The sequence below is a fragment of the Schistocerca serialis genome, unplaced genomic scaffold (assembly GCF_023864345.2).
Source record: "Schistocerca serialis cubense isolate TAMUIC-IGC-003099 unplaced genomic scaffold, iqSchSeri2.2 HiC_scaffold_1357, whole genome shotgun sequence".
NCBI lineage: Eukaryota > Metazoa > Arthropoda > Insecta > Orthoptera > Acrididae > Schistocerca > Schistocerca serialis.
This window is the reverse complement of record NW_026047577.1, coordinates 1-27,955: the sequence shown is the minus strand read 5'-3', so window position 1 is coordinate 27,955 and position 27,955 is coordinate 1. Positions and strand designations below refer to the sequence as shown.

General features: G+C 53.5%; 31 non-coding genes across 31 annotated transcripts; all 31 read left to right on the top strand.

Moving 5' to 3' along the window:
- Positions 1 to 120: 120 nt before the first annotated feature.
- On the top strand, positions 121 to 239 carry LOC126440296 (5S ribosomal RNA). Its single transcript, XR_007581468.1, has one exon. It is a non-coding gene; the product is annotated as a 5S ribosomal RNA (ribosomal RNA).
- Positions 240 to 1,043: 804 nt separating this feature from the next.
- On the top strand, positions 1,044 to 1,162 carry LOC126440295 (5S ribosomal RNA). Its single transcript, XR_007581467.1, has one exon. It is a non-coding gene; the product is annotated as a 5S ribosomal RNA (ribosomal RNA).
- Positions 1,163 to 1,967: 805 nt separating this feature from the next.
- Positions 1,968 to 2,086, top strand: LOC126440294 (5S ribosomal RNA). The gene has a single exon (XR_007581466.1). It is a non-coding gene; the product is annotated as a 5S ribosomal RNA (ribosomal RNA).
- A 789-nt stretch (positions 2,087 to 2,875) lies between these two features.
- Positions 2,876 to 2,994, top strand: LOC126440293 (5S ribosomal RNA). The gene has a single exon (XR_007581465.1). It is a non-coding gene; the product is annotated as a 5S ribosomal RNA (ribosomal RNA).
- An 804-nt stretch (positions 2,995 to 3,798) lies between these two features.
- Positions 3,799 to 3,917, top strand: LOC126440292 (5S ribosomal RNA). The gene has a single exon (XR_007581464.1). It is a non-coding gene; the product is annotated as a 5S ribosomal RNA (ribosomal RNA).
- Positions 3,918 to 4,722: 805 nt separating this feature from the next.
- On the top strand, positions 4,723 to 4,841 carry LOC126440291 (5S ribosomal RNA). The gene has a single exon (XR_007581463.1). It is a non-coding gene; the product is annotated as a 5S ribosomal RNA (ribosomal RNA).
- An 805-nt stretch (positions 4,842 to 5,646) lies between these two features.
- Positions 5,647 to 5,765, top strand: LOC126440289 (5S ribosomal RNA). Its single transcript, XR_007581462.1, has one exon. It is a non-coding gene; the product is annotated as a 5S ribosomal RNA (ribosomal RNA).
- A 789-nt stretch (positions 5,766 to 6,554) lies between these two features.
- On the top strand, positions 6,555 to 6,673 carry LOC126440287 (5S ribosomal RNA). The gene has a single exon (XR_007581460.1). It is a non-coding gene; the product is annotated as a 5S ribosomal RNA (ribosomal RNA).
- Positions 6,674 to 7,477: 804 nt separating this feature from the next.
- Positions 7,478 to 7,596, top strand: LOC126440286 (5S ribosomal RNA). Its single transcript, XR_007581459.1, has one exon. It is a non-coding gene; the product is annotated as a 5S ribosomal RNA (ribosomal RNA).
- A 789-nt stretch (positions 7,597 to 8,385) lies between these two features.
- On the top strand, positions 8,386 to 8,504 carry LOC126440285 (5S ribosomal RNA). Its single transcript, XR_007581458.1, has one exon. It is a non-coding gene; the product is annotated as a 5S ribosomal RNA (ribosomal RNA).
- Positions 8,505 to 9,318: 814 nt separating this feature from the next.
- LOC126440284 (5S ribosomal RNA) lies at positions 9,319 to 9,437 on the top strand. The gene has a single exon (XR_007581457.1). It is a non-coding gene; the product is annotated as a 5S ribosomal RNA (ribosomal RNA).
- A 789-nt stretch (positions 9,438 to 10,226) lies between these two features.
- LOC126440283 (5S ribosomal RNA) lies at positions 10,227 to 10,345 on the top strand. Its single transcript, XR_007581456.1, has one exon. It is a non-coding gene; the product is annotated as a 5S ribosomal RNA (ribosomal RNA).
- An 804-nt stretch (positions 10,346 to 11,149) lies between these two features.
- Positions 11,150 to 11,268, top strand: LOC126440282 (5S ribosomal RNA). Its single transcript, XR_007581455.1, has one exon. It is a non-coding gene; the product is annotated as a 5S ribosomal RNA (ribosomal RNA).
- An 805-nt stretch (positions 11,269 to 12,073) lies between these two features.
- Positions 12,074 to 12,192, top strand: LOC126440281 (5S ribosomal RNA). Its single transcript, XR_007581454.1, has one exon. It is a non-coding gene; the product is annotated as a 5S ribosomal RNA (ribosomal RNA).
- An 805-nt stretch (positions 12,193 to 12,997) lies between these two features.
- Positions 12,998 to 13,116, top strand: LOC126440280 (5S ribosomal RNA). Its single transcript, XR_007581453.1, has one exon. It is a non-coding gene; the product is annotated as a 5S ribosomal RNA (ribosomal RNA).
- A 789-nt stretch (positions 13,117 to 13,905) lies between these two features.
- LOC126440278 (5S ribosomal RNA) lies at positions 13,906 to 14,024 on the top strand. The gene has a single exon (XR_007581452.1). It is a non-coding gene; the product is annotated as a 5S ribosomal RNA (ribosomal RNA).
- Positions 14,025 to 14,839: 815 nt separating this feature from the next.
- LOC126440277 (5S ribosomal RNA) lies at positions 14,840 to 14,958 on the top strand. Its single transcript, XR_007581451.1, has one exon. It is a non-coding gene; the product is annotated as a 5S ribosomal RNA (ribosomal RNA).
- Positions 14,959 to 15,747: 789 nt separating this feature from the next.
- LOC126440275 (5S ribosomal RNA) lies at positions 15,748 to 15,866 on the top strand. The gene has a single exon (XR_007581449.1). It is a non-coding gene; the product is annotated as a 5S ribosomal RNA (ribosomal RNA).
- Positions 15,867 to 16,670: 804 nt separating this feature from the next.
- LOC126440274 (5S ribosomal RNA) lies at positions 16,671 to 16,789 on the top strand. The gene has a single exon (XR_007581448.1). It is a non-coding gene; the product is annotated as a 5S ribosomal RNA (ribosomal RNA).
- An 805-nt stretch (positions 16,790 to 17,594) lies between these two features.
- LOC126440273 (5S ribosomal RNA) lies at positions 17,595 to 17,713 on the top strand. Its single transcript, XR_007581447.1, has one exon. It is a non-coding gene; the product is annotated as a 5S ribosomal RNA (ribosomal RNA).
- An 805-nt stretch (positions 17,714 to 18,518) lies between these two features.
- LOC126440272 (5S ribosomal RNA) lies at positions 18,519 to 18,637 on the top strand. Its single transcript, XR_007581446.1, has one exon. It is a non-coding gene; the product is annotated as a 5S ribosomal RNA (ribosomal RNA).
- A 789-nt stretch (positions 18,638 to 19,426) lies between these two features.
- On the top strand, positions 19,427 to 19,545 carry LOC126440271 (5S ribosomal RNA). The gene has a single exon (XR_007581445.1). It is a non-coding gene; the product is annotated as a 5S ribosomal RNA (ribosomal RNA).
- An 814-nt stretch (positions 19,546 to 20,359) lies between these two features.
- Positions 20,360 to 20,478, top strand: LOC126440263 (5S ribosomal RNA). The gene has a single exon (XR_007581439.1). It is a non-coding gene; the product is annotated as a 5S ribosomal RNA (ribosomal RNA).
- Positions 20,479 to 21,284: 806 nt separating this feature from the next.
- Positions 21,285 to 21,403, top strand: LOC126440251 (5S ribosomal RNA). The gene has a single exon (XR_007581428.1). It is a non-coding gene; the product is annotated as a 5S ribosomal RNA (ribosomal RNA).
- An 805-nt stretch (positions 21,404 to 22,208) lies between these two features.
- On the top strand, positions 22,209 to 22,327 carry LOC126440239 (5S ribosomal RNA). Its single transcript, XR_007581417.1, has one exon. It is a non-coding gene; the product is annotated as a 5S ribosomal RNA (ribosomal RNA).
- Positions 22,328 to 23,132: 805 nt separating this feature from the next.
- Positions 23,133 to 23,251, top strand: LOC126440227 (5S ribosomal RNA). Its single transcript, XR_007581406.1, has one exon. It is a non-coding gene; the product is annotated as a 5S ribosomal RNA (ribosomal RNA).
- Positions 23,252 to 24,056: 805 nt separating this feature from the next.
- Positions 24,057 to 24,175, top strand: LOC126440215 (5S ribosomal RNA). Its single transcript, XR_007581395.1, has one exon. It is a non-coding gene; the product is annotated as a 5S ribosomal RNA (ribosomal RNA).
- An 805-nt stretch (positions 24,176 to 24,980) lies between these two features.
- Positions 24,981 to 25,099, top strand: LOC126440313 (5S ribosomal RNA). The gene has a single exon (XR_007581483.1). It is a non-coding gene; the product is annotated as a 5S ribosomal RNA (ribosomal RNA).
- An 805-nt stretch (positions 25,100 to 25,904) lies between these two features.
- On the top strand, positions 25,905 to 26,023 carry LOC126440300 (5S ribosomal RNA). The gene has a single exon (XR_007581472.1). It is a non-coding gene; the product is annotated as a 5S ribosomal RNA (ribosomal RNA).
- Positions 26,024 to 26,828: 805 nt separating this feature from the next.
- On the top strand, positions 26,829 to 26,947 carry LOC126440288 (5S ribosomal RNA). Its single transcript, XR_007581461.1, has one exon. It is a non-coding gene; the product is annotated as a 5S ribosomal RNA (ribosomal RNA).
- An 814-nt stretch (positions 26,948 to 27,761) lies between these two features.
- LOC126440276 (5S ribosomal RNA) lies at positions 27,762 to 27,880 on the top strand. Its single transcript, XR_007581450.1, has one exon. It is a non-coding gene; the product is annotated as a 5S ribosomal RNA (ribosomal RNA).
- Positions 27,881 to 27,955: the final 75 nt, after the last annotated feature.

Here is a 27,955-nt window from a genome sequence, read left to right as displayed (position 1 = left end):
CTCGAGGAACTGGCTGTTGCGGAAGGAAGTGCTTTCGTCAAATGCGGCGGAAAACTAACATTTTGTGTGTTGGGAAAAAAGCCGAACGCGAATTCTGCCGTGCTCCTACATTAGATGCGCGCCAACGGCCATACCATGATGGATACACCGGTTCTCGTCCGATCACCGAAGTTAAGCATCATTGGGCCCAGTTAGTACTTGGATGGGTGACCACCTGGGAAACCTGGGTGCTGTTGGCTACCTTCCTTTTTTTTTTTTTCGTTTTCGTATTATGTCGCTACCCCTGCCAGCCCAATTTTCAAACTGCCTTTCTGTTGTGACAAAGATGCTTCCTTATGCCTTTTAAACTACTGTAATGGTACGAAAATGCAGTAATTAACTCGGTTTGAGGGAGAATGTGCTAACCAAGTTTGCAAAGAAGACTATGAAAACGACAAAACAGTACGAATCGGCAGGTGATTTCTGAAATACGTCACCGCCTATTGTTGTGTAGGAGTGTAGAGTTCCAAATTTGGTTTGTAATCATGACTTTATTCCTTAGTCGTCTCGTCTCGTCCCGCAGACGTTTGTCGTGCTTGCGCTGTCATATGGACCACGACCCGAGCGGCAGCGAGCGGCAGTCGAGCAAAGTCGGGACAAGTCGGGACGCGGACAGGGACAGGAATGGTGTGAATGCACTGCAAACTACGCAGACACCTGGTGTGAGGCGAGGCGAGGCGAGGCGAGGAAGCCCACATCGCTACCAGTGGCGCCCTCCAGCACGACACTGCACCACCCCGCACAGGCCCTCCGCTGGACACCAGGGACAAGATGCGTCCTCCGCTAGTGCCGAAGGCTGCACGCGCCCAGCGAATGACAGGAGGTGCAACGAGCAGCAGTGCGTCTCACACACGCGGCGGTGGGGCGCGCCCCCCGCACGCGTCCTCGAGGAACTGGCTGTTGCGGAAGGAAGTGCTTTCGTCAAATGCGGCGGAAAACTAACATTTTGTGTGTTGGGAAAAAAGCCGAACGCGAATTCTGCCGTGCTCCTACATTAGATGCGCGCCAACGGCCATACCATGATGGATACACCGGTTCTCGTCCGATCACCGAAGTTAAGCATCATTGGGCCCAGTTAGTACTTGGATGGGTGACCACCTGGGAAACCTGGGTGCTGTTGGCTACCTTCCTTTTTTTTTTTTTTCGTTTTCGTATTATGTCGCTACCCCTGCCAGCCCAATTTTCAAACTGCCTTTCTGTTGTGACAAAGATGCTTCCTTATGCCTTTTAAACTACTGTAATGGTACGAAAATGCAGTAATTAACTCGGTTTGAGGGAGAATGTGCTAACCAAGTTTGCCAAGAAGACTTTGAAAACGACAAAACTGTACGAATCGGCAGGTGATTTCTGAAATACGTCACCGCCTATTGTTGTGTAGGAGTGTAGAGTTCCAAATTTGGTTTGTAATCATGACTTTATTCCTTAGTCGTCTCGTCTCGTCCCGCAGACGTTTGTCGTGCTTGCGCTGTCATATGGACCACGACCCGAGCGGCAGCGAGCGGCAGTCGAGCAAAGTCGGGACAAGTCGGGACGCGGACAGGGACAGGAATGGTGTGAATGCACTGCAAACTACGCAGACACCTGGTGTGAGGCGAGGCGAGGCGAGGCGAGGAAGCCCACATCGCTACCAGTGGCGCCCTCCAGCACGACACTGCACCACCCCGCACAGGCCCTCCGCTGGACACCAGGGACAAGATGCGTCCTCCGCTAGTGCCGAAGGCTGCACGCGCCCAGCGAATGACAGGAGGTGCAACGAGCAGCAGTGCGTCTCACACACGCGGCGGTGGGGCGCGCCCCCCGCACGCGTCCTCGAGGAACTGGCTGTTGCGGAAGGAAGTGCTTTCGTCAAATGCGGCGGAAAACTAACATTTTGTGTGTTGGGAAAAAAGCCGAACGCGAATTCTGCCGTGCTCCTACATTAGATGCGCGCCAACGGCCATACCATGATGGATACACCGGTTCTCGTCCGATCACCGAAGTTAAGCATCATTGGGCCCAGTTAGTACTTGGATGGGTGACCACCTGGGAAACCTGGGTGCTGTTGGCTACCTTCCTTTTTTTTTTTTTCGTTTTCGTATTATGTCGCTACCCCTGCCAGCCCAATTTTCAAACTGCCTTTCTGTTGTGACAAAGATGCTTCCTTATGCCTTTTAAACTACTGTAATGGTACGAAAATGCAGTAATTAACTCGGTTTGAGGGAGAATGTGCTAACCAAGTTTGCAAAGAAGACTATGAAAACGACAAAACAGTACGAATCGGCAGGTGATTTCTGAAATACGTCACCGCCTATTGTTGTGTAGGAGTGTAGAGTTCCAAATTTGGTTTGTAATCATGACTTTATTCCTTAGTCGTCTCGTCTCGTCCCGCAGACGTTTGTCGTGCTTGCGCTGTCATATGGACCACGACCCGAGCGGCAGCGAGCGGCAGTCGAGCAAAGTCGGGACGGGGACAGGGACAGGAATGGTGCGAATTGAGTGCAAACTACGCAGACACCTGGTGTGAGGCGTGGCGAGGCGAGGAAGCCCACATCGCTACCAGTGGCGCCCTCCAGCACGACACTGCACCACCCCGCACAGGCCCTCCGCTGGACACCAGGGACAAGATGCGTCCTCCGCTAGTGCCGAAGGCTGCACGCGCCCAGCGAATGACAGGAGGTGCAACGAGCAGCAGTGCGTCTCACACACGCGGCGGTGGGGCGCGCCCCCCGCACGCGTCCTCGAGGAACTGGCTGTTGCGGAAGGAAGTGCTTTCGTCAAATGCGGCGGAAAACTAACATTTTGTGTGTTGGGAAAAAAGCCGAACGCGAATTCTGCCGTGCTCCTACATTAGATGCGCGCCAACGGCCATACCATGATGGATACACCGGTTCTCGTCCGATCACCGAAGTTAAGCATCATTGGGCCCAGTTAGTACTTGGATGGGTGACCACCTGGGAAACCTGGGTGCTGTTGGCTACCTTCCTTTTTTTTTTTTTCGTTTTCGTATTATGTCGCTACCCCTGCCAGCCCAATTTTCAAACTGCCTTTCTGTTGTGACAAAGATGCTTCCTTATGCCTTTTAAACTACTGTAATGGTACGAAAATGCAGTAATTAACTCGGTTTGAGGGAGAATGTGCTAACCAAGTTTGCCAAGAAGACTTTGAAAACGACAAAACTGTACGAATCGGCAGGTGATTTCTGAAATACGTCACCGCCTATTGTTGTGTAGGAGTGTAGAGTTCCAAATTTGGTTTGTAATCATGACTTTATTCCTTAGTCGTCTCGTCTCGTCCCGCAGACGTTTGTCGTGCTTGCGCTGTCATATGGACCACGACCCGAGCGGCAGCGAGCGGCAGTCGAGCAAAGTCGGGACAAGTCGGGACGCGGACAGGGACAGGAATGGTGTGAATGCACTGCAAACTACGCAGACACCTGGTGTGAGGCGAGGCGAGGCGAGGCGAGGAAGCCCACATCGCTACCAGTGGCGCCCTCCAGCACGACACTGCACCACCCCGCACAGGCCCTCCGCTGGACACCAGGGACAAGATGCGTCCTCCGCTAGTGCCGAAGGCTGCACGCGCCCAGCGAATGACAGGAGGTGCAACGAGCAGCAGTGCGTCTCACACACGCGGCGGTGGGGCGCGCCCCCCGCACGTGTCCTCGAGGAACTGGCTGTTGCGGAAGGAAGTGCTTTCGTCAAATGCGGCGGAAAACTAACATTTTGTGTGTTGGGAAAAAAGCCGAACGCGAATTCTGCCGTGCTCCTACATTAGATGCGCGCCAACGGCCATACCATGATGGATACACCGGTTCTCGTCCGATCACCGAAGTTAAGCATCATTGGGCCCAGTTAGTACTTGGATGGGTGACCACCTGGGAAACCTGGGTGCTGTTGGCTACCTTCCTTTTTTTTTTTTTTCGTTTTCGTATTATGTCGCTACCCCTGCCAGCCCAATTTTCAAACTGCCTTTCTGTTGTGACAAAGATGCTTCCTTATGCCTTTTAAACTACTGTAATGGTACGAAAATGCAGTAATTAACTCGGTTTGAGGGAGAATGTGCTAACCAAGTTTGCCAAGAAGACTTTGAAAACGACAAAACTGTACGAATCGGCAGGTGATTTCTGAAATACGTCACCGCCTATTGTTGTGTAGGAGTGTAGAGTTCCAAATTTGGTTTGTAATCATGACTTTATTCCTTAGTCGTCTCGTCTCGTCCCGCAGACGTTTGTCGTGCTTGCGCTGTCATATGGACCACGACCCGAGCGGCAGCGAGCGGCAGTCGAGCAAAGTCGGGACAAGTCGGGACGCGGACAGGGACAGGAATGGTGTGAATGCACTGCAAACTACGCAGACACCTGGTGTGAGGCGAGGCGAGGCGAGGCGAGGAAGCCCACATCGCTACCAGTGGCGCCCTCCAGCACGACACTGCACCACCCCGCACAGGCCCTCCGCTGGACACCAGGGACAAGATGCGTCCTCCGCTAGTGCCGAAGGCTGCACGCGCCCAGCGAATGACAGGAGGTGCAACGAGCAGCAGTGCGTCTCACACACGCGGCGGTGGGGCGCGCCCCCCGCACGCGTCCTCGAGGAACTGGCTGTTGCGGAAGGAAGTGCTTTCGTCAAATGCGGCGGAAAACTAACATTTTGTGTGTTGGGAAAAAAGCCGAACGCGAATTCTGCCGTGCTCCTACATTAGATGCGCGCCAACGGCCATACCATGATGGATACACCGGTTCTCGTCCGATCACCGAAGTTAAGCATCATTGGGCCCAGTTAGTACTTGGATGGGTGACCACCTGGGAAACCTGGGTGCTGTTGGCTACCTTCCTTTTTTTTTTTTTTCGTTTTCGTATTATGTCGCTACCCCTGCCAGCCCAATTTTCAAACTGCCTTTCTGTTGTGACAAAGATGCTTCCTTATGCCTTTTAAACTACTGTAATGGTACGAAAATGCAGTAATTAACTCGGTTTGAGGGAGAATGTGCTAACCAAGTTTGCCAAGAAGACTTTGAAAACGACAAAACTGTACGAATCGGCAGGTGATTTCTGAAATACGTCACCGCCTATTGTTGTGTAGGAGTGTAGAGTTCCAAATTTGGTTTGTAATCATGACTTTATTCCTTAGTCGTCTCGTCTCGTCCCGCAGACGTTTGTCGTGCTTGCGCTGTCATATGGACCACGACCCGAGCGGCAGCGAGCGGCAGTCGAGCAAAGTCGGGACAAGTCGGGACGCGGACAGGGACAGGAATGGTGTGAATGCACTGCAAACTACGCAGACACCTGGTGTGAGGCGAGGCGAGGCGAGGCGAGGAAGCCCACATCGCTACCAGTGGCGCCCTCCAGCACGACACTGCACCACCCCGCACAGGCCCTCCGCTGGACACCAGGGACAAGATGCGTCCTCCGCTAGTGCCGAAGGCTGCACGCGCCCAGCGAATGACAGGAGGTGCAACGAGCAGCAGTGCGTCTCACACACGCGGCGGTGGGGCGCGCCCCCCGCACGCGTCCTCGAGGAACTGGCTGTTGCGGAAGGAAGTGCTTTCGTCAAATGCGGCGGAAAACTAACATTTTGTGTGTTGGGAAAAAAGCCGAACGCGAATTCTGCCGTGCTCCTACATTAGATGCGCGCCAACGGCCATACCATGATGGATACACCGGTTCTCGTCCGATCACCGAAGTTAAGCATCATTGGGCCCAGTTAGTACTTGGATGGGTGACCACCTGGGAAACCTGGGTGCTGTTGGCTACCTTCCTTTTTTTTTTTTTCGTTTTCGTATTATGTCGCTACCCCTGCCAGCCCAATTTTCAAACTGCCTTTCTGTTGTGACAAAGATGCTTCCTTATGCCTTTTAAACTACTGTAATGGTACGAAAATGCAGTAATTAACTCGGTTTGAGGGAGAATGTGCTAACCAAGTTTGCAAAGAAGACTATGAAAACGACAAAACAGTACGAATCGGCAGGTGATTTCTGAAATACGTCACCGCCTATTGTTGTGTAGGAGTGTAGAGTTCCAAATTTGGTTTGTAATCATGACTTTATTCCTTAGTCGTCTCGTCTCGTCCCGCAGACGTTTGTCGTGCTTGCGCTGTCATATGGACCACGACCCGAGCGGCAGCGAGCGGCAGTCGAGCAAAGTCGGGACGGGGACAGGGACAGGAATGGTGCGAATTGAGTGCAAACTACGCAGACACCTGGTGTGAGGCGTGGCGAGGCGAGGAAGCCCACATCGCTACCAGTGGCGCCCTCCAGCACGACACTGCACCACCCCGCACAGGCCCTCCGCTGGACACCAGGGACAAGATGCGTCCTCCGCTAGTGCCGAAGGCTGCACGCGCCCAGCGAATGACAGGAGGTGCAACGAGCAGCAGTGCGTCTCACACACGCGGCGGTGGGGCGCGCCCCCCGCACGCGTCCTCGAGGAACTGGCTGTTGCGGAAGGAAGTGCTTTCGTCAAATGCGGCGGAAAACTAACATTTTGTGTGTTGGGAAAAAAGCCGAACGCGAATTCTGCCGTGCTCCTACATTAGATGCGCGCCAACGGCCATACCATGATGGATACACCGGTTCTCGTCCGATCACCGAAGTTAAGCATCATTGGGCCCAGTTAGTACTTGGATGGGTGACCACCTGGGAAACCTGGGTGCTGTTGGCTACCTTCCTTTTTTTTTTTTTCGTTTTCGTATTATGTCGCTACCCCTGCCAGCCCAATTTTCAAACTGCCTTTCTGTTGTGACAAAGATGCTTCCTTATGCCTTTTAAACTACTGTAATGGTACGAAAATGCAGTAATTAACTCGGTTTGAGGGAGAATGTGCTAACCAAGTTTGCCAAGAAGACTTTGAAAACGACAAAACTGTACGAATCGGCAGGTGATTTCTGAAATACGTCACCGCCTATTGTTGTGTAGGAGTGTAGAGTTCCAAATTTGGTTTGTAATCATGACTTTATTCCTTAGTCGTCTCGTCTCGTCCCGCAGACGTTTGTCGTGCTTGCGCTGTCATATGGACCACGACCCGAGCGGCAGCGAGCGGCAGTCGAGCAAAGTCGGGACAAGTCGGGACGCGGACAGGGACAGGAATGGTGTGAATGCACTGCAAACTACGCAGACACCTGGTGTGAGGCGAGGCGAGGCGAGGCGAGGAAGCCCACATCGCTACCAGTGGCGCCCTCCAGCACGACACTGCACCACCCCGCACAGGCCCTCCGCTGGACACCAGGGACAAGATGCGTCCTCCGCTAGTGCCGAAGGCTGCACGCGCCCAGCGAATGACAGGAGGTGCAACGAGCAGCAGTGCGTCTCACACACGCGGCGGTGGGGCGCGCCCCCCGCACGCGTCCTCGAGGAACTGGCTGTTGCGGAAGGAAGTGCTTTCGTCAAATGCGGCGGAAAACTAACATTTTGTGTGTTGGGAAAAAAGCCGAACGCGAATTCTGCCGTGCTCCTACATTAGATGCGCGCCAACGGCCATACCATGATGGATACACCGGTTCTCGTCCGATCACCGAAGTTAAGCATCATTGGGCCCAGTTAGTACTTGGATGGGTGACCACCTGGGAAACCTGGGTGCTGTTGGCTACCTTCCTTTTTTTTTTTTTCGTTTTCGTATTATGTCGCTACCCCTGCCAGCCCAATTTTCAAACTGCCTTTCTGTTGTGACAAAGATGCTTCCTTATGCCTTTTAAACTACTGTAATGGTACGAAAATGCAGTAATTAACTCGGTTTGAGGGAGAATGTGCTAACCAAGTTTGCAAAGAAGACTATGAAAACGACAAAACAGTACGAATCGGCAGGTGATTTCTGAAATACGTCACCGCCTATTGTTGTGTAGGAGTGTAGAGTTCCAAATTTGGTTTGTAATCATGACTTTATTCCTTAGTCGTCTCGTCTCGTCCCGCAGACGTTTGTCGTGCTTGCGCTGTCATATGGACCACGACCCGAGCGGCAGCGAGCGGCAGTCGAGCAAAGTCGGGACGGGGACAGGGACAGGAATGGTGCGAATTGAGTGCAAACTACGCAGACACCTGGTGTGAGGCGTGGCGAGGCGAGGAAGCCCACATCGCTACCAGTGGCGCCCTCCAGCACGACACTGCACCACCCCGCACAGGCCCTCCGCTGGACACCAGGGACAAGATGCGTCCTCCGCTAGTGCCGAAGGCTGCACGCGCCCAGCGAATGACAGGAGGTGCAACGAGCAGCAGTGCGTCTCACACACGCGGCGGTGGGGCGCGCCCCCCGCACGCGTCCTCGAGGAACTGGCTGTTGCGGAAGGAAGTGCTTTCGTCAAATGCGGCGGAAAACTAACATTTTGTGTGTTGGGAAAAAAGCCGAACGCGAATTCTGCCGTGCTCCTACATTAGATGCGCGCCAACGGCCATACCATGATGGATACACCGGTTCTCGTCCGATCACCGAAGTTAAGCATCATTGGGCCCAGTTAGTACTTGGATGGGTGACCACCTGGGAAACCTGGGTGCTGTTGGCTACCTTCCTTTTTTTTTTTTTCGTTTTCGTATTATGTCGCTACCCCTGCCAGCCCAATTTTCAAACTGCCTTTCTGTTGTGACAAAGATGCTTCCTTATGCCTTTTAAACTACTGTAATGGTACGAAAATGCAGTAATTAACTCGGTTTGAGGGAGAATGTGCTAACCAAGTTTGCCAAGAAGACTTTGAAAACGACAAAACTGTACGAATCGGCAGGTGATTTCTGAAATACGTCACCGCCTATTGTTGTGTAGGAGTGTAGAGTTCCAAATTTGGTTTGTAATCATGACTTTATTCCTTAGTCGTCTCGTCTCGTCCCGCAGACGTTTGTCGTGCTTGCGCTGTCATATGGACCACGACCCGAGCGGCAGCGAGCGGCAGCGAGCGGCAGTCGAGCAAAGTCGGGACAAGTCGGGACGCGGACAGGGACAGGAATGGTGTGAATGCACTGCAAACTACGCAGACACCTGGTGTGAGGCGAGGCGAGGCGAGGCGAGGAAGCCCACATCGCTACCAGTGGCGCCCTCCAGCACGACACTGCACCACCCCGCACAGGCCCTCCGCTGGACACCAGGGACAAGATGCGTCCTCCGCTAGTGCCGAAGGCTGCACGCGCCCAGCGAATGACAGGAGGTGCAACGAGCAGCAGTGCGTCTCACACACGCGGCGGTGGGGCGCGCCCCCCGCACGCGTCCTCGAGGAACTGGCTGTTGCGGAAGGAAGTGCTTTCGTCAAATGCGGCGGAAAACTAACATTTTGTGTGTTGGGAAAAAAGCCGAACGCGAATTCTGCCGTGCTCCTACATTAGATGCGCGCCAACGGCCATACCATGATGGATACACCGGTTCTCGTCCGATCACCGAAGTTAAGCATCATTGGGCCCAGTTAGTACTTGGATGGGTGACCACCTGGGAAACCTGGGTGCTGTTGGCTACCTTCCTTTTTTTTTTTTTCGTTTTCGTATTATGTCGCTACCCCTGCCAGCCCAATTTTCAAACTGCCTTTCTGTTGTGACAAAGATGCTTCCTTATGCCTTTTAAACTACTGTAATGGTACGAAAATGCAGTAATTAACTCGGTTTGAGGGAGAATGTGCTAACCAAGTTTGCAAAGAAGACTATGAAAACGACAAAACAGTACGAATCGGCAGGTGATTTCTGAAATACGTCACCGCCTATTGTTGTGTAGGAGTGTAGAGTTCCAAATTTGGTTTGTAATCATGACTTTATTCCTTAGTCGTCTCGTCTCGTCCCGCAGACGTTTGTCGTGCTTGCGCTGTCATATGGACCACGACCCGAGCGGCAGCGAGCGGCAGTCGAGCAAAGTCGGGACGGGGACAGGGACAGGAATGGTGCGAATTGAGTGCAAACTACGCAGACACCTGGTGTGAGGCGTGGCGAGGCGAGGAAGCCCACATCGCTACCAGTGGCGCCCTCCAGCACGACACTGCACCACCCCGCACAGGCCCTCCGCTGGACACCAGGGACAAGATGCGTCCTCCGCTAGTGCCGAAGGCTGCACGCGCCCAGCGAATGACAGGAGGTGCAACGAGCAGCAGTGCGTCTCACACACGCGGCGGTGGGGCGCGCCCCCCGCACGCGTCCTCGAGGAACTGGCTGTTGCGGAAGGAAGTGCTTTCGTCAAATGCGGCGGAAAACTAACATTTTGTGTGTTGGGAAAAAAGCCGAACGCGAATTCTGCCGTGCTCCTACATTAGATGCGCGCCAACGGCCATACCATGATGGATACACCGGTTCTCGTCCGATCACCGAAGTTAAGCATCATTGGGCCCAGTTAGTACTTGGATGGGTGACCACCTGGGAAACCTGGGTGCTGTTGGCTACCTTCCTTTTTTTTTTTTTCGTTTTCGTATTATGTCGCTACCCCTGCCAGCCCAATTTTCAAACTGCCTTTCTGTTGTGACAAAGATGCTTCCTTATGCCTTTTAAACTACTGTAATGGTACGAAAATGCAGTAATTAACTCGGTTTGAGGGAGAATGTGCTAACCAAGTTTGCCAAGAAGACTTTGAAAACGACAAAACTGTACGAATCGGCAGGTGATTTCTGAAATACGTCACCGCCTATTGTTGTGTAGGAGTGTAGAGTTCCAAATTTGGTTTGTAATCATGACTTTATTCCTTAGTCGTCTCGTCTCGTCCCGCAGACGTTTGTCGTGCTTGCGCTGTCATATGGACCACGACCCGAGCGGCAGCGAGCGGCAGTCGAGCAAAGTCGGGACAAGTCGGGACGCGGACAGGGACAGGAATGGTGTGAATGCACTGCAAACTACGCAGACACCTGGTGTGAGGCGAGGCGAGGCGAGGCGAGGAAGCCCACATCGCTACCAGTGGCGCCCTCCAGCACGACACTGCACCACCCCGCACAGGCCCTCCGCTGGACACCAGGGACAAGATGCGTCCTCCGCTAGTGCCGAAGGCTGCACGCGCCCAGCGAATGACAGGAGGTGCAACGAGCAGCAGTGCGTCTCACACACGCGGCGGTGGGGCGCGCCCCCCGCACGTGTCCTCGAGGAACTGGCTGTTGCGGAAGGAAGTGCTTTCGTCAAATGCGGCGGAAAACTAACATTTTGTGTGTTGGGAAAAAAGCCGAACGCGAATTCTGCCGTGCTCCTACATTAGATGCGCGCCAACGGCCATACCATGATGGATACACCGGTTCTCGTCCGATCACCGAAGTTAAGCATCATTGGGCCCAGTTAGTACTTGGATGGGTGACCACCTGGGAAACCTGGGTGCTGTTGGCTACCTTCCTTTTTTTTTTTTTTCGTTTTCGTATTATGTCGCTACCCCTGCCAGCCCAATTTTCAAACTGCCTTTCTGTTGTGACAAAGATGCTTCCTTATGCCTTTTAAACTACTGTAATGGTACGAAAATGCAGTAATTAACTCGGTTTGAGGGAGAATGTGCTAACCAAGTTTGCCAAGAAGACTTTGAAAACGACAAAACTGTACGAATCGGCAGGTGATTTCTGAAATACGTCACCGCCTATTGTTGTGTAGGAGTGTAGAGTTCCAAATTTGGTTTGTAATCATGACTTTATTCCTTAGTCGTCTCGTCTCGTCCCGCAGACGTTTGTCGTGCTTGCGCTGTCATATGGACCACGACCCGAGCGGCAGCGAGCGGCAGTCGAGCAAAGTCGGGACAAGTCGGGACGCGGACAGGGACAGGAATGGTGTGAATGCACTGCAAACTACGCAGACACCTGGTGTGAGGCGAGGCGAGGCGAGGCGAGGAAGCCCACATCGCTACCAGTGGCGCCCTCCAGCACGACACTGCACCACCCCGCACAGGCCCTCCGCTGGACACCAGGGACAAGATGCGTCCTCCGCTAGTGCCGAAGGCTGCACGCGCCCAGCGAATGACAGGAGGTGCAACGAGCAGCAGTGCGTCTCACACACGCGGCGGTGGGGCGCGCCCCCCGCACGCGTCCTCGAGGAACTGGCTGTTGCGGAAGGAAGTGCTTTCGTCAAATGCGGCGGAAAACTAACATTTTGTGTGTTGGGAAAAAAGCCGAACGCGAATTCTGCCGTGCTCCTACATTAGATGCGCGCCAACGGCCATACCATGATGGATACACCGGTTCTCGTCCGATCACCGAAGTTAAGCATCATTGGGCCCAGTTAGTACTTGGATGGGTGACCACCTGGGAAACCTGGGTGCTGTTGGCTACCTTCCTTTTTTTTTTTTTTCGTTTTCGTATTATGTCGCTACCCCTGCCAGCCCAATTTTCAAACTGCCTTTCTGTTGTGACAAAGATGCTTCCTTATGCCTTTTAAACTACTGTAATGGTACGAAAATGCAGTAATTAACTCGGTTTGAGGGAGAATGTGCTAACCAAGTTTGCCAAGAAGACTTTGAAAACGACAAAACTGTACGAATCGGCAGGTGATTTCTGAAATACGTCACCGCCTATTGTTGTGTAGGAGTGTAGAGTTCCAAATTTGGTTTGTAATCATGACTTTATTCCTTAGTCGTCTCGTCTCGTCCCGCAGACGTTTGTCGTGCTTGCGCTGTCATATGGACCACGACCCGAGCGGCAGCGAGCGGCAGTCGAGCAAAGTCGGGACAAGTCGGGACGCGGACAGGGACAGGAATGGTGTGAATGCACTGCAAACTACGCAGACACCTGGTGTGAGGCGAGGCGAGGCGAGGCGAGGAAGCCCACATCGCTACCAGTGGCGCCCTCCAGCACGACACTGCACCACCCCGCACAGGCCCTCCGCTGGACACCAGGGACAAGATGCGTCCTCCGCTAGTGCCGAAGGCTGCACGCGCCCAGCGAATGACAGGAGGTGCAACGAGCAGCAGTGCGTCTCACACACGCGGCGGTGGGGCGCGCCCCCCGCACGCGTCCTCGAGGAACTGGCTGTTGCGGAAGGAAGTGCTTTCGTCAAATGCGGCGGAAAACTAACATTTTGTGTGTTGGGAAAAAAGCCGAACGCGAATTCTGCCGTGCTCCTACATTAGATGCGCGCCAACGGCCATACCATGATGGATACACCGGTTCTCGTCCGATCACCGAAGTTAAGCATCATTGGGCCCAGTTAGTACTTGGATGGGTGACCACCTGGGAAACCTGGGTGCTGTTGGCTACCTTCCTTTTTTTTTTTTTCGTTTTCGTATTATGTCGCTACCCCTGCCAGCCCAATTTTCAAACTGCCTTTCTGTTGTGACAAAGATGCTTCCTTATGCCTTTTAAACTACTGTAATGGTACGAAAATGCAGTAATTAACTCGGTTTGAGGGAGAATGTGCTAACCAAGTTTGCAAAGAAGACTATGAAAACGACAAAACAGTACGAATCGGCAGGTGATTTCTGAAATACGTCACCGCCTATTGTTGTGTAGGAGTGTAGAGTTCCAAATTTGGTTTGTAATCATGACTTTATTCCTTAGTCGTCTCGTCTCGTCCCGCAGACGTTTGTCGTGCTTGCGCTGTCATATGGACCACGACCCGAGCGGCAGCGAGCGGCAGTCGAGCAAAGTCGGGACGGGGACAGGGACAGGAATGGTGCGAATTGAGTGCAAACTACGCAGACACCTGGTGTGAGGCGTGGCGAGGCGAGGAAGCCCACATCGCTACCAGTGGCGCCCTCCAGCACGACACTGCACCACCCCGCACAGGCCCTCCGCTGGACACCAGGGACAAGATGCGTCCTCCGCTAGTGCCGAAGGCTGCACGCGCCCAGCGAATGACAGGAGGTGCAACGAGCAGCAGTGCGTCTCACACACGCGGCGGTGGGGCGCGCCCCCCGCACGCGTCCTCGAGGAACTGGCTGTTGCGGAAGGAAGTGCTTTCGTCAAATGCGGCGGAAAACTAACATTTTGTGTGTTGGGAAAAAAGCCGAACGCGAATTCTGCCGTGCTCCTACATTAGATGCGCGCCAACGGCCATACCATGATGGATACACCGGTTCTCGTCCGATCACCGAAGTTAAGCATCATTGGGCCCAGTTAGTACTTGGATGGGTGACCACCTGGGAAACCTGGGTGCTGTTGGCTACCTTCCTTTTTTTTTTTTTTCGTTTTCGTATTATGTCGCTACCCCTGCCAGCCCAATTTTCAAACTGCCTTTCTGTTGTGACAAAGATGCTTCCTTATGCCTTTTAAACTACTGTAATGGTACGAAAATGCAGTAATTAACTCGGTTTGAGGGAGAATGTGCTAACCAAGTTTGCCAAGAAGACTTTGAAAACGACAAAACTGTACGAATCGGCAGGTGATTTCTGAAATACGTCACCGCCTATTGTTGTGTAGGAGTGTAGAGTTCCAAATTTGGTTTGTAATCATGACTTTATTCCTTAGTCGTCTCGTCTCGTCCCGCAGACGTTTGTCGTGCTTGCGCTGTCATATGGACCACGACCCGAGCGGCAGCGAGCGGCAGCGAGCGGCAGTCGAGCAAAGTCGGGACAAGTCGGGACGCGGACAGGGACAGGAATGGTGTGAATGCACTGCAAACTACGCAGACACCTGGTGTGAGGCGAGGCGAGGCGAGGCGAGGAAGCCCACATCGCTACCAGTGGCGCCCTCCAGCACGACACTGCACCACCCCGCACAGGCCCTCCGCTGGACACCAGGGACAAGATGCGTCCTCCGCTAGTGCCGAAGGCTGCACGCGCCCAGCGAATGACAGGAGGTGCAACGAGCAGCAGTGCGTCTCACACACGCGGCGGTGGGGCGCGCCCCCCGCACGCGTCCTCGAGGAACTGGCTGTTGCGGAAGGAAGTGCTTTCGTCAAATGCGGCGGAAAACTAACATTTTGTGTGTTGGGAAAAAAGCCGAACGCGAATTCTGCCGTGCTCCTACATTAGATGCGCGCCAACGGCCATACCATGATGGATACACCGGTTCTCGTCCGATCACCGAAGTTAAGCATCATTGGGCCCAGTTAGTACTTGGATGGGTGACCACCTGGGAAACCTGGGTGCTGTTGGCTACCTTCCTTTTTTTTTTTTTCGTTTTCGTATTATGTCGCTACCCCTGCCAGCCCAATTTTCAAACTGCCTTTCTGTTGTGACAAAGATGCTTCCTTATGCCTTTTAAACTACTGTAATGGTACGAAAATGCAGTAATTAACTCGGTTTGAGGGAGAATGTGCTAACCAAGTTTGCAAAGAAGACTATGAAAACGACAAAACAGTACGAATCGGCAGGTGATTTCTGAAATACGTCACCGCCTATTGTTGTGTAGGAGTGTAGAGTTCCAAATTTGGTTTGTAATCATGACTTTATTCCTTAGTCGTCTCGTCTCGTCCCGCAGACGTTTGTCGTGCTTGCGCTGTCATATGGACCACGACCCGAGCGGCAGCGAGCGGCAGTCGAGCAAAGTCGGGACGGGGACAGGGACAGGAATGGTGCGAATTGAGTGCAAACTACGCAGACACCTGGTGTGAGGCGTGGCGAGGCGAGGAAGCCCACATCGCTACCAGTGGCGCCCTCCAGCACGACACTGCACCACCCCGCACAGGCCCTCCGCTGGACACCAGGGACAAGATGCGTCCTCCGCTAGTGCCGAAGGCTGCACGCGCCCAGCGAATGACAGGAGGTGCAACGAGCAGCAGTGCGTCTCACACACGCGGCGGTGGGGCGCGCCCCCCGCACGCGTCCTCGAGGAACTGGCTGTTGCGGAAGGAAGTGCTTTCGTCAAATGCGGCGGAAAACTAACATTTTGTGTGTTGGGAAAAAAGCCGAACGCGAATTCTGCCGTGCTCCTACATTAGATGCGCGCCAACGGCCATACCATGATGGATACACCGGTTCTCGTCCGATCACCGAAGTTAAGCATCATTGGGCCCAGTTAGTACTTGGATGGGTGACCACCTGGGAAACCTGGGTGCTGTTGGCTACCTTCCTTTTTTTTTTTTTCGTTTTCGTATTATGTCGCTACCCCTGCCAGCCCAATTTTCAAACTGCCTTTCTGTTGTGACAAAGATGCTTCCTTATGCCTTTTAAACTACTGTAATGGTACGAAAATGCAGTAATTAACTCGGTTTGAGGGAGAATGTGCTAACCAAGTTTGCCAAGAAGACTTTGAAAACGACAAAACTGTACGAATCGGCAGGTGATTTCTGAAATACGTCACCGCCTATTGTTGTGTAGGAGTGTAGAGTTCCAAATTTGGTTTGTAATCATGACTTTATTCCTTAGTCGTCTCGTCTCGTCCCGCAGACGTTTGTCGTGCTTGCGCTGTCATATGGACCACGACCCGAGCGGCAGCGAGCGGCAGTCGAGCAAAGTCGGGACAAGTCGGGACGCGGACAGGGACAGGAATGGTGTGAATGCACTGCAAACTACGCAGACACCTGGTGTGAGGCGAGGCGAGGCGAGGCGAGGAAGCCCACATCGCTACCAGTGGCGCCCTCCAGCACGACACTGCACCACCCCGCACAGGCCCTCCGCTGGACACCAGGGACAAGATGCGTCCTCCGCTAGTGCCGAAGGCTGCACGCGCCCAGCGAATGACAGGAGGTGCAACGAGCAGCAGTGCGTCTCACACACGCGGCGGTGGGGCGCGCCCCCCGCACGTGTCCTCGAGGAACTGGCTGTTGCGGAAGGAAGTGCTTTCGTCAAATGCGGCGGAAAACTAACATTTTGTGTGTTGGGAAAAAAGCCGAACGCGAATTCTGCCGTGCTCCTACATTAGATGCGCGCCAACGGCCATACCATGATGGATACACCGGTTCTCGTCCGATCACCGAAGTTAAGCATCATTGGGCCCAGTTAGTACTTGGATGGGTGACCACCTGGGAAACCTGGGTGCTGTTGGCTACCTTCCTTTTTTTTTTTTTTCGTTTTCGTATTATGTCGCTACCCCTGCCAGCCCAATTTTCAAACTGCCTTTCTGTTGTGACAAAGATGCTTCCTTATGCCTTTTAAACTACTGTAATGGTACGAAAATGCAGTAATTAACTCGGTTTGAGGGAGAATGTGCTAACCAAGTTTGCCAAGAAGACTTTGAAAACGACAAAACTGTACGAATCGGCAGGTGATTTCTGAAATACGTCACCGCCTATTGTTGTGTAGGAGTGTAGAGTTCCAAATTTGGTTTGTAATCATGACTTTATTCCTTAGTCGTCTCGTCTCGTCCCGCAGACGTTTGTCGTGCTTGCGCTGTCATATGGACCACGACCCGAGCGGCAGCGAGCGGCAGTCGAGCAAAGTCGGGACAAGTCGGGACGCGGACAGGGACAGGAATGGTGTGAATGCACTGCAAACTACGCAGACACCTGGTGTGAGGCGAGGCGAGGCGAGGCGAGGAAGCCCACATCGCTACCAGTGGCGCCCTCCAGCACGACACTGCACCACCCCGCACAGGCCCTCCGCTGGACACCAGGGACAAGATGCGTCCTCCGCTAGTGCCGAAGGCTGCACGCGCCCAGCGAATGACAGGAGGTGCAACGAGCAGCAGTGCGTCTCACACACGCGGCGGTGGGGCGCGCCCCCCGCACGCGTCCTCGAGGAACTGGCTGTTGCGGAAGGAAGTGCTTTCGTCAAATGCGGCGGAAAACTAACATTTTGTGTGTTGGGAAAAAAGCCGAACGCGAATTCTGCCGTGCTCCTACATTAGATGCGCGCCAACGGCCATACCATGATGGATACACCGGTTCTCGTCCGATCACCGAAGTTAAGCATCATTGGGCCCAGTTAGTACTTGGATGGGTGACCACCTGGGAAACCTGGGTGCTGTTGGCTACCTTCCTTTTTTTTTTTTTTCGTTTTCGTATTATGTCGCTACCCCTGCCAGCCCAATTTTCAAACTGCCTTTCTGTTGTGACAAAGATGCTTCCTTATGCCTTTTAAACTACTGTAATGGTACGAAAATGCAGTAATTAACTCGGTTTGAGGGAGAATGTGCTAACCAAGTTTGCCAAGAAGACTTTGAAAACGACAAAACTGTACGAATCGGCAGGTGATTTCTGAAATACGTCACCGCCTATTGTTGTGTAGGAGTGTAGAGTTCCAAATTTGGTTTGTAATCATGACTTTATTCCTTAGTCGTCTCGTCTCGTCCCGCAGACGTTTGTCGTGCTTGCGCTGTCATATGGACCACGACCCGAGCGGCAGCGAGCGGCAGTCGAGCAAAGTCGGGACAAGTCGGGACGCGGACAGGGACAGGAATGGTGTGAATGCACTGCAAACTACGCAGACACCTGGTGTGAGGCGAGGCGAGGCGAGGCGAGGAAGCCCACATCGCTACCAGTGGCGCCCTCCAGCACGACACTGCACCACCCCGCACAGGCCCTCCGCTGGACACCAGGGACAAGATGCGTCCTCCGCTAGTGCCGAAGGCTGCACGCGCCCAGCGAATGACAGGAGGTGCAACGAGCAGCAGTGCGTCTCACACACGCGGCGGTGGGGCGCGCCCCCCGCACGCGTCCTCGAGGAACTGGCTGTTGCGGAAGGAAGTGCTTTCGTCAAATGCGGCGGAAAACTAACATTTTGTGTGTTGGGAAAAAAGCCGAACGCGAATTCTGCCGTGCTCCTACATTAGATGCGCGCCAACGGCCATACCATGATGGATACACCGGTTCTCGTCCGATCACCGAAGTTAAGCATCATTGGGCCCAGTTAGTACTTGGATGGGTGACCACCTGGGAAACCTGGGTGCTGTTGGCTACCTTCCTTTTTTTTTTTTTCGTTTTCGTATTATGTCGCTACCCCTGCCAGCCCAATTTTCAAACTGCCTTTCTGTTGTGACAAAGATGCTTCCTTATGCCTTTTAAACTACTGTAATGGTACGAAAATGCAGTAATTAACTCGGTTTGAGGGAGAATGTGCTAACCAAGTTTGCAAAGAAGACTATGAAAACGACAAAACAGTACGAATCGGCAGGTGATTTCTGAAATACGTCACCGCCTATTGTTGTGTAGGAGTGTAGAGTTCCAAATTTGGTTTGTAATCATGACTTTATTCCTTAGTCGTCTCGTCTCGTCCCGCAGACGTTTGTCGTGCTTGCGCTGTCATATGGACCACGACCCGAGCGGCAGCGAGCGGCAGTCGAGCAAAGTCGGGACGGGGACAGGGACAGGAATGGTGCGAATTGAGTGCAAACTACGCAGACACCTGGTGTGAGGCGTGGCGAGGCGAGGAAGCCCACATCGCTACCAGTGGCGCCCTCCAGCACGACACTGCACCACCCCGCACAGGCCCTCCGCTGGACACCAGGGACAAGATGCGTCCTCCGCTAGTGCCGAAGGCTGCACGCGCCCAGCGAATGACAGGAGGTGCAACGAGCAGCAGTGCGTCTCACACACGCGGCGGTGGGGCGCGCCCCCCGCACGCGTCCTCGAGGAACTGGCTGTTGCGGAAGGAAGTGCTTTCGTCAAATGCGGCGGAAAACTAACATTTTGTGTGTTGGGAAAAAAGCCGAACGCGAATTCTGCCGTGCTCCTACATTAGATGCGCGCCAACGGCCATACCATGATGGATACACCGGTTCTCGTCCGATCACCGAAGTTAAGCATCATTGGGCCCAGTTAGTACTTGGATGGGTGACCACCTGGGAAACCTGGGTGCTGTTGGCTACCTTCCTTTTTTTTTTTTTCGTTTTCGTATTATGTCGCTACCCCTGCCAGCCCAATTTTCAAACTGCCTTTCTGTTGTGACAAAGATGCTTCCTTATGCCTTTTAAACTACTGTAATGGTACGAAAATGCAGTAATTAACTCGGTTTGAGGGAGAATGTGCTAACCAAGTTTGCCAAGAAGACTTTGAAAACGACAAAACTGTACGAATCGGCAGGTGATTTCTGAAATACGTCACCGCCTATTGTTGTGTAGGAGTGTAGAGTTCCAAATTTGGTTTGTAATCATGACTTTATTCCTTAGTCGTCTCGTCTCGTCCCGCAGACGTTTGTCGTGCTTGCGCTGTCATATGGACCACGACCCGAGCGGCAGCGAGCGGCAGCGAGCGGCAGTCGAGCAAAGTCGGGACAAGTCGGGACGCGGACAGGGACAGGAATGGTGTGAATGCACTGCAAACTACGCAGACACCTGGTGTGAGGCGAGGCGAGGCGAGGCGAGGAAGCCCACATCGCTACCAGTGGCGCCCTCCAGCACGACACTGCACCACCCCGCACAGGCCCTCCGCTGGACACCAGGGACAAGATGCGTCCTCCGCTAGTGCCGAAGGCTGCACGCGCCCAGCGAATGACAGGAGGTGCAACGAGCAGCAGTGCGTCTCACACACGCGGCGGTGGGGCGCGCCCCCCGCACGCGTCCTCGAGGAACTGGCTGTTGCGGAAGGAAGTGCTTTCGTCAAATGCGGCGGAAAACTAACATTTTGTGTGTTGGGAAAAAAGCCGAACGCGAATTCTGCCGTGCTCCTACATTAGATGCGCGCCAACGGCCATACCATGATGGATACACCGGTTCTCGTCCGATCACCGAAGTTAAGCATCATTGGGCCCAGTTAGTACTTGGATGGGTGACCACCTGGGAAACCTGGGTGCTGTTGGCTACCTTCCTTTTTTTTTTTTTTTCGTTTTCGTATTATGTCGCTACCCCTGCCAGCCCAATTTTCAAACTGCCTTTCTGTTGTGACAAAGATGCTTCCTTATGCCTTTTAAACTACTGTAATGGTACGAAAATGCAGTAATTAACTCGGTTTGAGGGAGAATGTGCTAACCAAGTTTGCCAAGAAGACTTTGAAAACGACAAAACTGTACGAATCGGCAGGTGATTTCTGAAATACGTCACCGCCTATTGTTGTGTAGGAGTGTAGAGTTCCAAATTTGGTTTGTAATCATGACTTTATTCCTTAGTCGTCTCGTCTCGTCCCGCAGACGTTTGTCGTGCTTGCGCTGTCATATGGACCACGACCCGAGCGGCAGCGAGCGGCAGTCGAGCAAAGTCGGGACAAGTCGGGACGCGGACAGGGACAGGAATGGTGTGAATGCACTGCAAACTACGCAGACACCTGGTGTGAGGCGAGGCGAGGCGAGGCGAGGAAGCCCACATCGCTACCAGTGGCGCCCTCCAGCACGACACTGCACCACCCCGCACAGGCCCTCCGCTGGACACCAGGGACAAGATGCGTCCTCCGCTAGTGCCGAAGGCTGCACGCGCCCAGCGAATGACAGGAGGTGCAACGAGCAGCAGTGCGTCTCACACACGCGGCGGTGGGGCGCGCCCCCCGCACGCGTCCTCGAGGAACTGGCTGTTGCGGAAGGAAGTGCTTTCGTCAAATGCGGCGGAAAACTAACATTTTGTGTGTTGGGAAAAAAGCCGAACGCGAATTCTGCCGTGCTCCTACATTAGATGCGCGCCAACGGCCATACCATGATGGATACACCGGTTCTCGTCCGATCACCGAAGTTAAGCATCATTGGGCCCAGTTAGTACTTGGATGGGTGACCACCTGGGAAACCTGGGTGCTGTTGGCTACCTTCCTTTTTTTTTTTTTTCGTTTTCGTATTATGTCGCTACCCCTGCCAGCCCAATTTTCAAACTGCCTTTCTGTTGTGACAAAGATGCTTCCTTATGCCTTTTAAACTACTGTAATGGTACGAAAATGCAGTAATTAACTCGGTTTGAGGGAGAATGTGCTAACCAAGTTTGCCAAGAAGACTTTGAAAACGACAAAACTGTACGAATCGGCAGGTGATTTCTGAAATACGTCACCGCCTATTGTTGTGTAGGAGTGTAGAGTTCCAAATTTGGTTTGTAATCATGACTTTATTCCTTAGTCGTCTCGTCTCGTCCCGCAGACGTTTGTCGTGCTTGCGCTGTCATATGGACCACGACCCGAGCGGCAGCGAGCGGCAGTCGAGCAAAGTCGGGACAAGTCGGGACGCGGACAGGGACAGGAATGGTGTGAATGCACTGCAAACTACGCAGACACCTGGTGTGAGGCGAGGCGAGGCGAGGCGAGGAAGCCCACATCGCTACCAGTGGCGCCCTCCAGCACGACACTGCACCACCCCGCACAGGCCCTCCGCTGGACACCAGGGACAAGATGCGTCCTCCGCTAGTGCCGAAGGCTGCACGCGCCCAGCGAATGACAGGAGGTGCAACGAGCAGCAGTGCGTCTCACACACGCGGCGGTGGGGCGCGCCCCCCGCACGCGTCCTCGAGGAACTGGCTGTTGCGGAAGGAAGTGCTTTCGTCAAATGCGGCGGAAAACTAACATTTTGTGTGTTGGGAAAAAAGCCGAACGCGAATTCTGCCGTGCTCCTACATTAGATGCGCGCCAACGGCCATACCATGATGGATACACCGGTTCTCGTCCGATCACCGAAGTTAAGCATCATTGGGCCCAGTTAGTACTTGGATGGGTGACCACCTGGGAAACCTGGGTGCTGTTGGCTACCTTCCTTTTTTTTTTTTTTCGTTTTCGTATTATGTCGCTACCCCTGCCAGCCCAATTTTCAAACTGCCTTTCTGTTGTGACAAAGATGCTTCCTTATGCCTTTTAAACTACTGTAATGGTACGAAAATGCAGTAATTAACTCGGTTTGAGGGAGAATGTGCTAACCAAGTTTGCCAAGAAGACTTTGAAAACGACAAAACTGTACGAATCGGCAGGTGATTTCTGAAATACGTCACCGCCTATTGTTGTGTAGGAGTGTAGAGTTCCAAATTTGGTTTGTAATCATGACTTTATTCCTTAGTCGTCTCGTCTCGTCCCGCAGACGTTTGTCGTGCTTGCGCTGTCATATGGACCACGACCCGAGCGGCAGCGAGCGGCAGTCGAGCAAAGTCGGGACAAGTCGGGACGCGGACAGGGACAGGAATGGTGTGAATGCACTGCAAACTACGCAGACACCTGGTGTGAGGCGAGGCGAGGCGAGGCGAGGAAGCCCACATCGCTACCAGTGGCGCCCTCCAGCACGACACTGCACCACCCCGCACAGGCCCTCCGCTGGACACCAGGGACAAGATGCGTCCTCCGCTAGTGCCGAAGGCTGCACGCGCCCAGCGAATGACAGGAGGTGCAACGAGCAGCAGTGCGTCTCACACACGCGGCGGTGGGGCGCGCCCCCCGCACGCGTCCTCGAGGAACTGGCTGTTGCGGAAGGAAGTGCTTTCGTCAAATGCGGCGGAAAACTAACATTTTGTGTGTTGGGAAAAAAGCCGAACGCGAATTCTGCCGTGCTCCTACATTAGATGCGCGCCAACGGCCATACCATGATGGATACACCGGTTCTCGTCCGATCACCGAAGTTAAGCATCATTGGGCCCAGTTAGTACTTGGATGGGTGACCACCTGGGAAACCTGGGTGCTGTTGGCTACCTTCCTTTTTTTTTTTTTTCGTTTTCGTATTATGTCGCTACCCCTGCCAGCCCAATTTTCAAACTGCCTTTCTGTTGTGACAAAGATGCTTCCTTATGCCTTTTAAACTACTGTAATGGTACGAAAATGCAGTAATTAACTCGGTTTGAGGGAGAATGTGCTAACCAAGTTTGCCAAGAAGACTTTGAAAACGACAAAACTGTACGAATCGGCAGGTGATTTCTGAAATACGTCACCGCCTATTGTTGTGTAGGAGTGTAGAGTTCCAAATTTGGTTTGTAATCATGACTTTATTCCTTAGTCGTCTCGTCTCGTCCCGCAGACGTTTGTCGTGCTTGCGCTGTCATATGGACCACGACCCGAGCGGCAGCGAGCGGCAGTCGAGCAAAGTCGGGACAAGTCGGGACGCGGACAGGGACAGGAATGGTGTGAATGCACTGCAAACTACGCAGACACCTGGTGTGAGGCGAGGCGAGGCGAGGCGAGGAAGCCCACATCGCTACCAGTGGCGCCCTCCAGCACGACACTGCACCACCCCGCACAGGCCCTCCGCTGGACACCAGGGACAAGATGCGTCCTCCGCTAGTGCCGAAGGCTGCACGCGCCCAGCGAATGACAGGAGGTGCAACGAGCAGCAGTGCGTCTCACACACGCGGCGGTGGGGCGCGCCCCCCGCACGCGTCCTCGAGGAACTGGCTGTTGCGGAAGGAAGTGCTTTCGTCAAATGCGGCGGAAAACTAACATTTTGTGTGTTGGGAAAAAAGCCGAACGCGAATTCTGCCGTGCTCCTACATTAGATGCGCGCCAACGGCCATACCATGATGGATACACCGGTTCTCGTCCGATCACCGAAGTTAAGCATCATTGGGCCCAGTTAGTACTTGGATGGGTGACCACCTGGGAAACCTGGGTGCTGTTGGCTACCTTCCTTTTTTTTTTTTTTCGTTTTCGTATTATGTCGCTACCCCTGCCAGCCCAATTTTCAAACTGCCTTTCTGTTGTGACAAAGATGCTTCCTTATGCCTTTTAAACTACTGTAATGGTACGAAAATGCAGTAATTAACTCGGTTTGAGGGAGAATGTGCTAACCAAGTTTGCCAAGAAGACTTTGAAAACGACAAAACTGTACGAATCGGCAGGTGATTTCTGAAATACGTCACCGCCTATTGTTGTGTAGGAGTGTAGAGTTCCAAATTTGGTTTGTAATCATGACTTTATTCCTTAGTCGTCTCGTCTCGTCCCGCAGACGTTTGTCGTGCTTGCGCTGTCATATGGACCACGACCCGAGCGGCAGCGAGCGGCAGTCGAGCAAAGTCGGGACAAGTCGGGACGCGGACAGGGACAGGAATGGTGTGAATGCACTGCAAACTACGCAGACACCTGGTGTGAGGCGAGGCGAGGCGAGGCGAGGAAGCCCACATCGCTACCAGTGGCGCCCTCCAGCACGACACTGCACCACCCCGCACAGGCCCTCCGCTGGACACCAGGGACAAGATGCGTCCTCCGCTAGTGCCGAAGGCTGCACGCGCCCAGCGAATGACAGGAGGTGCAACGAGCAGCAGTGCGTCTCACACACGCGGCGGTGGGGCGCGCCCCCCGCACGCGTCCTCGAGGAACTGGCTGTTGCGGAAGGAAGTGCTTTCGTCAAATGCGGCGGAAAACTAACATTTTGTGTGTTGGGAAAAAAGCCGAACGCGAATTCTGCCGTGCTCCTACATTAGATGCGCGCCAACGGCCATACCATGATGGATACACCGGTTCTCGTCCGATCACCGAAGTTAAGCATCATTGGGCCCAGTTAGTACTTGGATGGGTGACCACCTGGGAAACCTGGGTGCTGTTGGCTACCTTCCTTTTTTTTTTTTTTCGTTTTCGTATTATGTCGCTACCCCTGCCAGCCCAATTTTCAAACTGCCTTTCTGTTGTGACAAAGATGCTTCCTTATGCCTTTTAAACTACTGTAATGGTACGAAAATGCAGTAATTAACTCGGTTTGAGGGAGAATGTGCTAACCAAGTTTGCCAAGAAGACTTTGAAAACGACAAAACTGTACGAATCGGCAGGTGATTTCTGAAATACGTCACCGCCTATTGTTGTGTAGGAGTGTAGAGTTCCAAATTTGGTTTGTAATCATGACTTTATTCCTTAGTCGTCTCGTCTCGTCCCGCAGACGTTTGTCGTGCTTGCGCTGTCATATGGACCACGACCCGAGCGGCAGCGAGCGGCAGTCGAGCAAAGTCGGGACAAGTCGGGACGCGGACAGGGACAGGAATGGTGTGAATGCACTGCAAACTACGCAGACACCTGGTGTGAGGCGAGGCGAGGCGAGGCGAGGAAGCCCACATCGCTACCAGTGGCGCCCTCCAGCACGACACTGCACCACCCCGCACAGGCCCTCCGCTGGACACCAGGGACAAGATGCGTCCTCCGCTAGTGCCGAAGGCTGCACGCGCCCAGCGAATGACAGGAGGTGCAACGAGCAGCAGTGCGTCTCACACACGCGGCGGTGGGGCGCGCCCCCCGCACGCGTCCTCGAGGAACTGGCTGTTGCGGAAGGAAGTGCTTTCGTCAAATGCGGCGGAAAACTAACATTTTGTGTGTTGGGAAAAAAGCCGAACGCGAATTCTGCCGTGCTCCTACATTAGATGCGCGCCAACGGCCATACCATGATGGATACACCGGTTCTCGTCCGATCACCGAAGTTAAGCATCATTGGGCCCAGTTAGTACTTGGATGGGTGACCACCTGGGAAACCTGGGTGCTGTTGGCTACCTTCCTTTTTTTTTTTTTTCGTTTTCGTATTATGTCGCTACCCCTGCCAGCCCAATTTTCAAACTGCCTTTCTGTTGTGACAAAGATGCTTCCTTATGCCTTTTAAACTACTGTAATGGTACGAAAATGCAGTAATTAACTCGGTTTGAGGGAGAATGTGCTAACCAAGTTTGCCAAGAAGACTTTGAAAACGACAAAACTGTACGAATCGGCAGGTGATTTCTGAAATACGTCACCGCCTATTGTTGTGTAGGAGTGTAGAGTTCCAAATTTGGTTTGTAATCATGACTTTATTCCTTAGTCGTCTCGTCTCGTCCCGCAGACGTTTGTCGTGCTTGCGCTGTCATATGGACCACGACCCGAGCGGCAGCGAGCGGCAGTCGAGCAAAGTCGGGACAAGTCGGGACGCGGACAGGGACAGGAATGGTGTGAATGCACTGCAAACTACGCAGACACCTGGTGTGAGGCGAGGCGAGGCGAGGCGAGGAAGCCCACATCGCTACCAGTGGCGCCCTCCAGCACGACACTGCACCACCCCGCACAGGCCCTCCGCTGGACACCAGGGACAAGATGCGTCCTCCGCTAGTGCCGAAGGCTGCACGCGCCCAGCGAATGACAGGAGGTGCAACGAGCAGCAGTGCGTCTCACACACGCGGCGGTGGGGCGCGCCCCCCGCACGCGTCCTCGAGGAACTGGCTGTTGCGGAAGGAAGTGCTTTCGTCAAATGCGGCGGAAAACTAACATTTTGTGTGTTGGGAAAAAAGCCGAACGCGAATTCTGCCGTGCTCCTACATTAGATGCGCGCCAACGGCCATACCATGATGGATACACCGGTTCTCGTCCGATCACCGAAGTTAAGCATCATTGGGCCCAGTTAGTACTTGGATGGGTGACCACCTGGGAAACCTGGGTGCTGTTGGCTACCTTCCTTTTTTTTTTTTTCGTTTTCGTATTATGTCGCTACCCCTGCCAGCCCAATTTTCAAACTGCCTTTCTGTTGTGACAAAGATGCTTCCTTATGCCTTTTAAACTACTGTAATGGTACGAAAATGCAGTAATTAACTCGGTTTGAGGGAGAATGTGCTAACCAAGTTTGCCAAGAAGACTTTGAAAACGACAAAACTGTACGAATCGGCAGGTGATTTCTGAAATACGTCACCGCCTATTGTTGTGTAGGAGTGTAGAGTTCCAAATTTGGTTTGTAATCATGACTTTATTCCTTAGTCGTCTCGTCTCGTCCCGCAGACGTTTGTCGTGCTTGCGCTGTCATATGGACCACGACCCGAGCGGCAGCGAGCGGCAGCGAGCGGCAGTCGAGCAAAGTCGGGACAAGTCGGGACGCGGACAGGGACAGGAATGGTGTGAATGCACTGCAAACTACGCAGACACCTGGTGTGAGGCGAGGCGAGGCGAGGCGAGGAAGCCCACATCGCTACCAGTGGCGCCCTCCAGCACGACACTGCACCACCCCGCACAGGCCCTCCGCTGGACACCAGGGACAAGATGCGTCCTCCGCTAGTGCCGAAGGCTGCACGCGCCCAGCGAATGACAGGAGGTGCAACGAGCAGCAGTGCGTCTCACACACGCGGCGGTGGGGCGCGCCCCCCGCACGCGTCCTCGAGGAACTGGCTGTTGCGGAAGGAAGTGCTTTCGTCAAATGCGGCGGAAAACTAACATTTTGTGTGTTGGGAAAAAAGCCGAACGCGAATTCTGCCGTGCTCCTACATTAGATGCGCGCCAACGGCCATACCATGATGGATACACCGGTTCTCGTCCGATCACCGAAGTTAAGCATCATTGGGCCCAGTTAGTACTTGGATGGGTGACCACCTGGGAAACCTGGGTGCTGTTGGCTACCTTCCTTTTTTTTTTTTTTTCGTTTTCGTATTATGTCGCTACCCCTGCCAGCCCAATTTTCAAACTGCCTTTC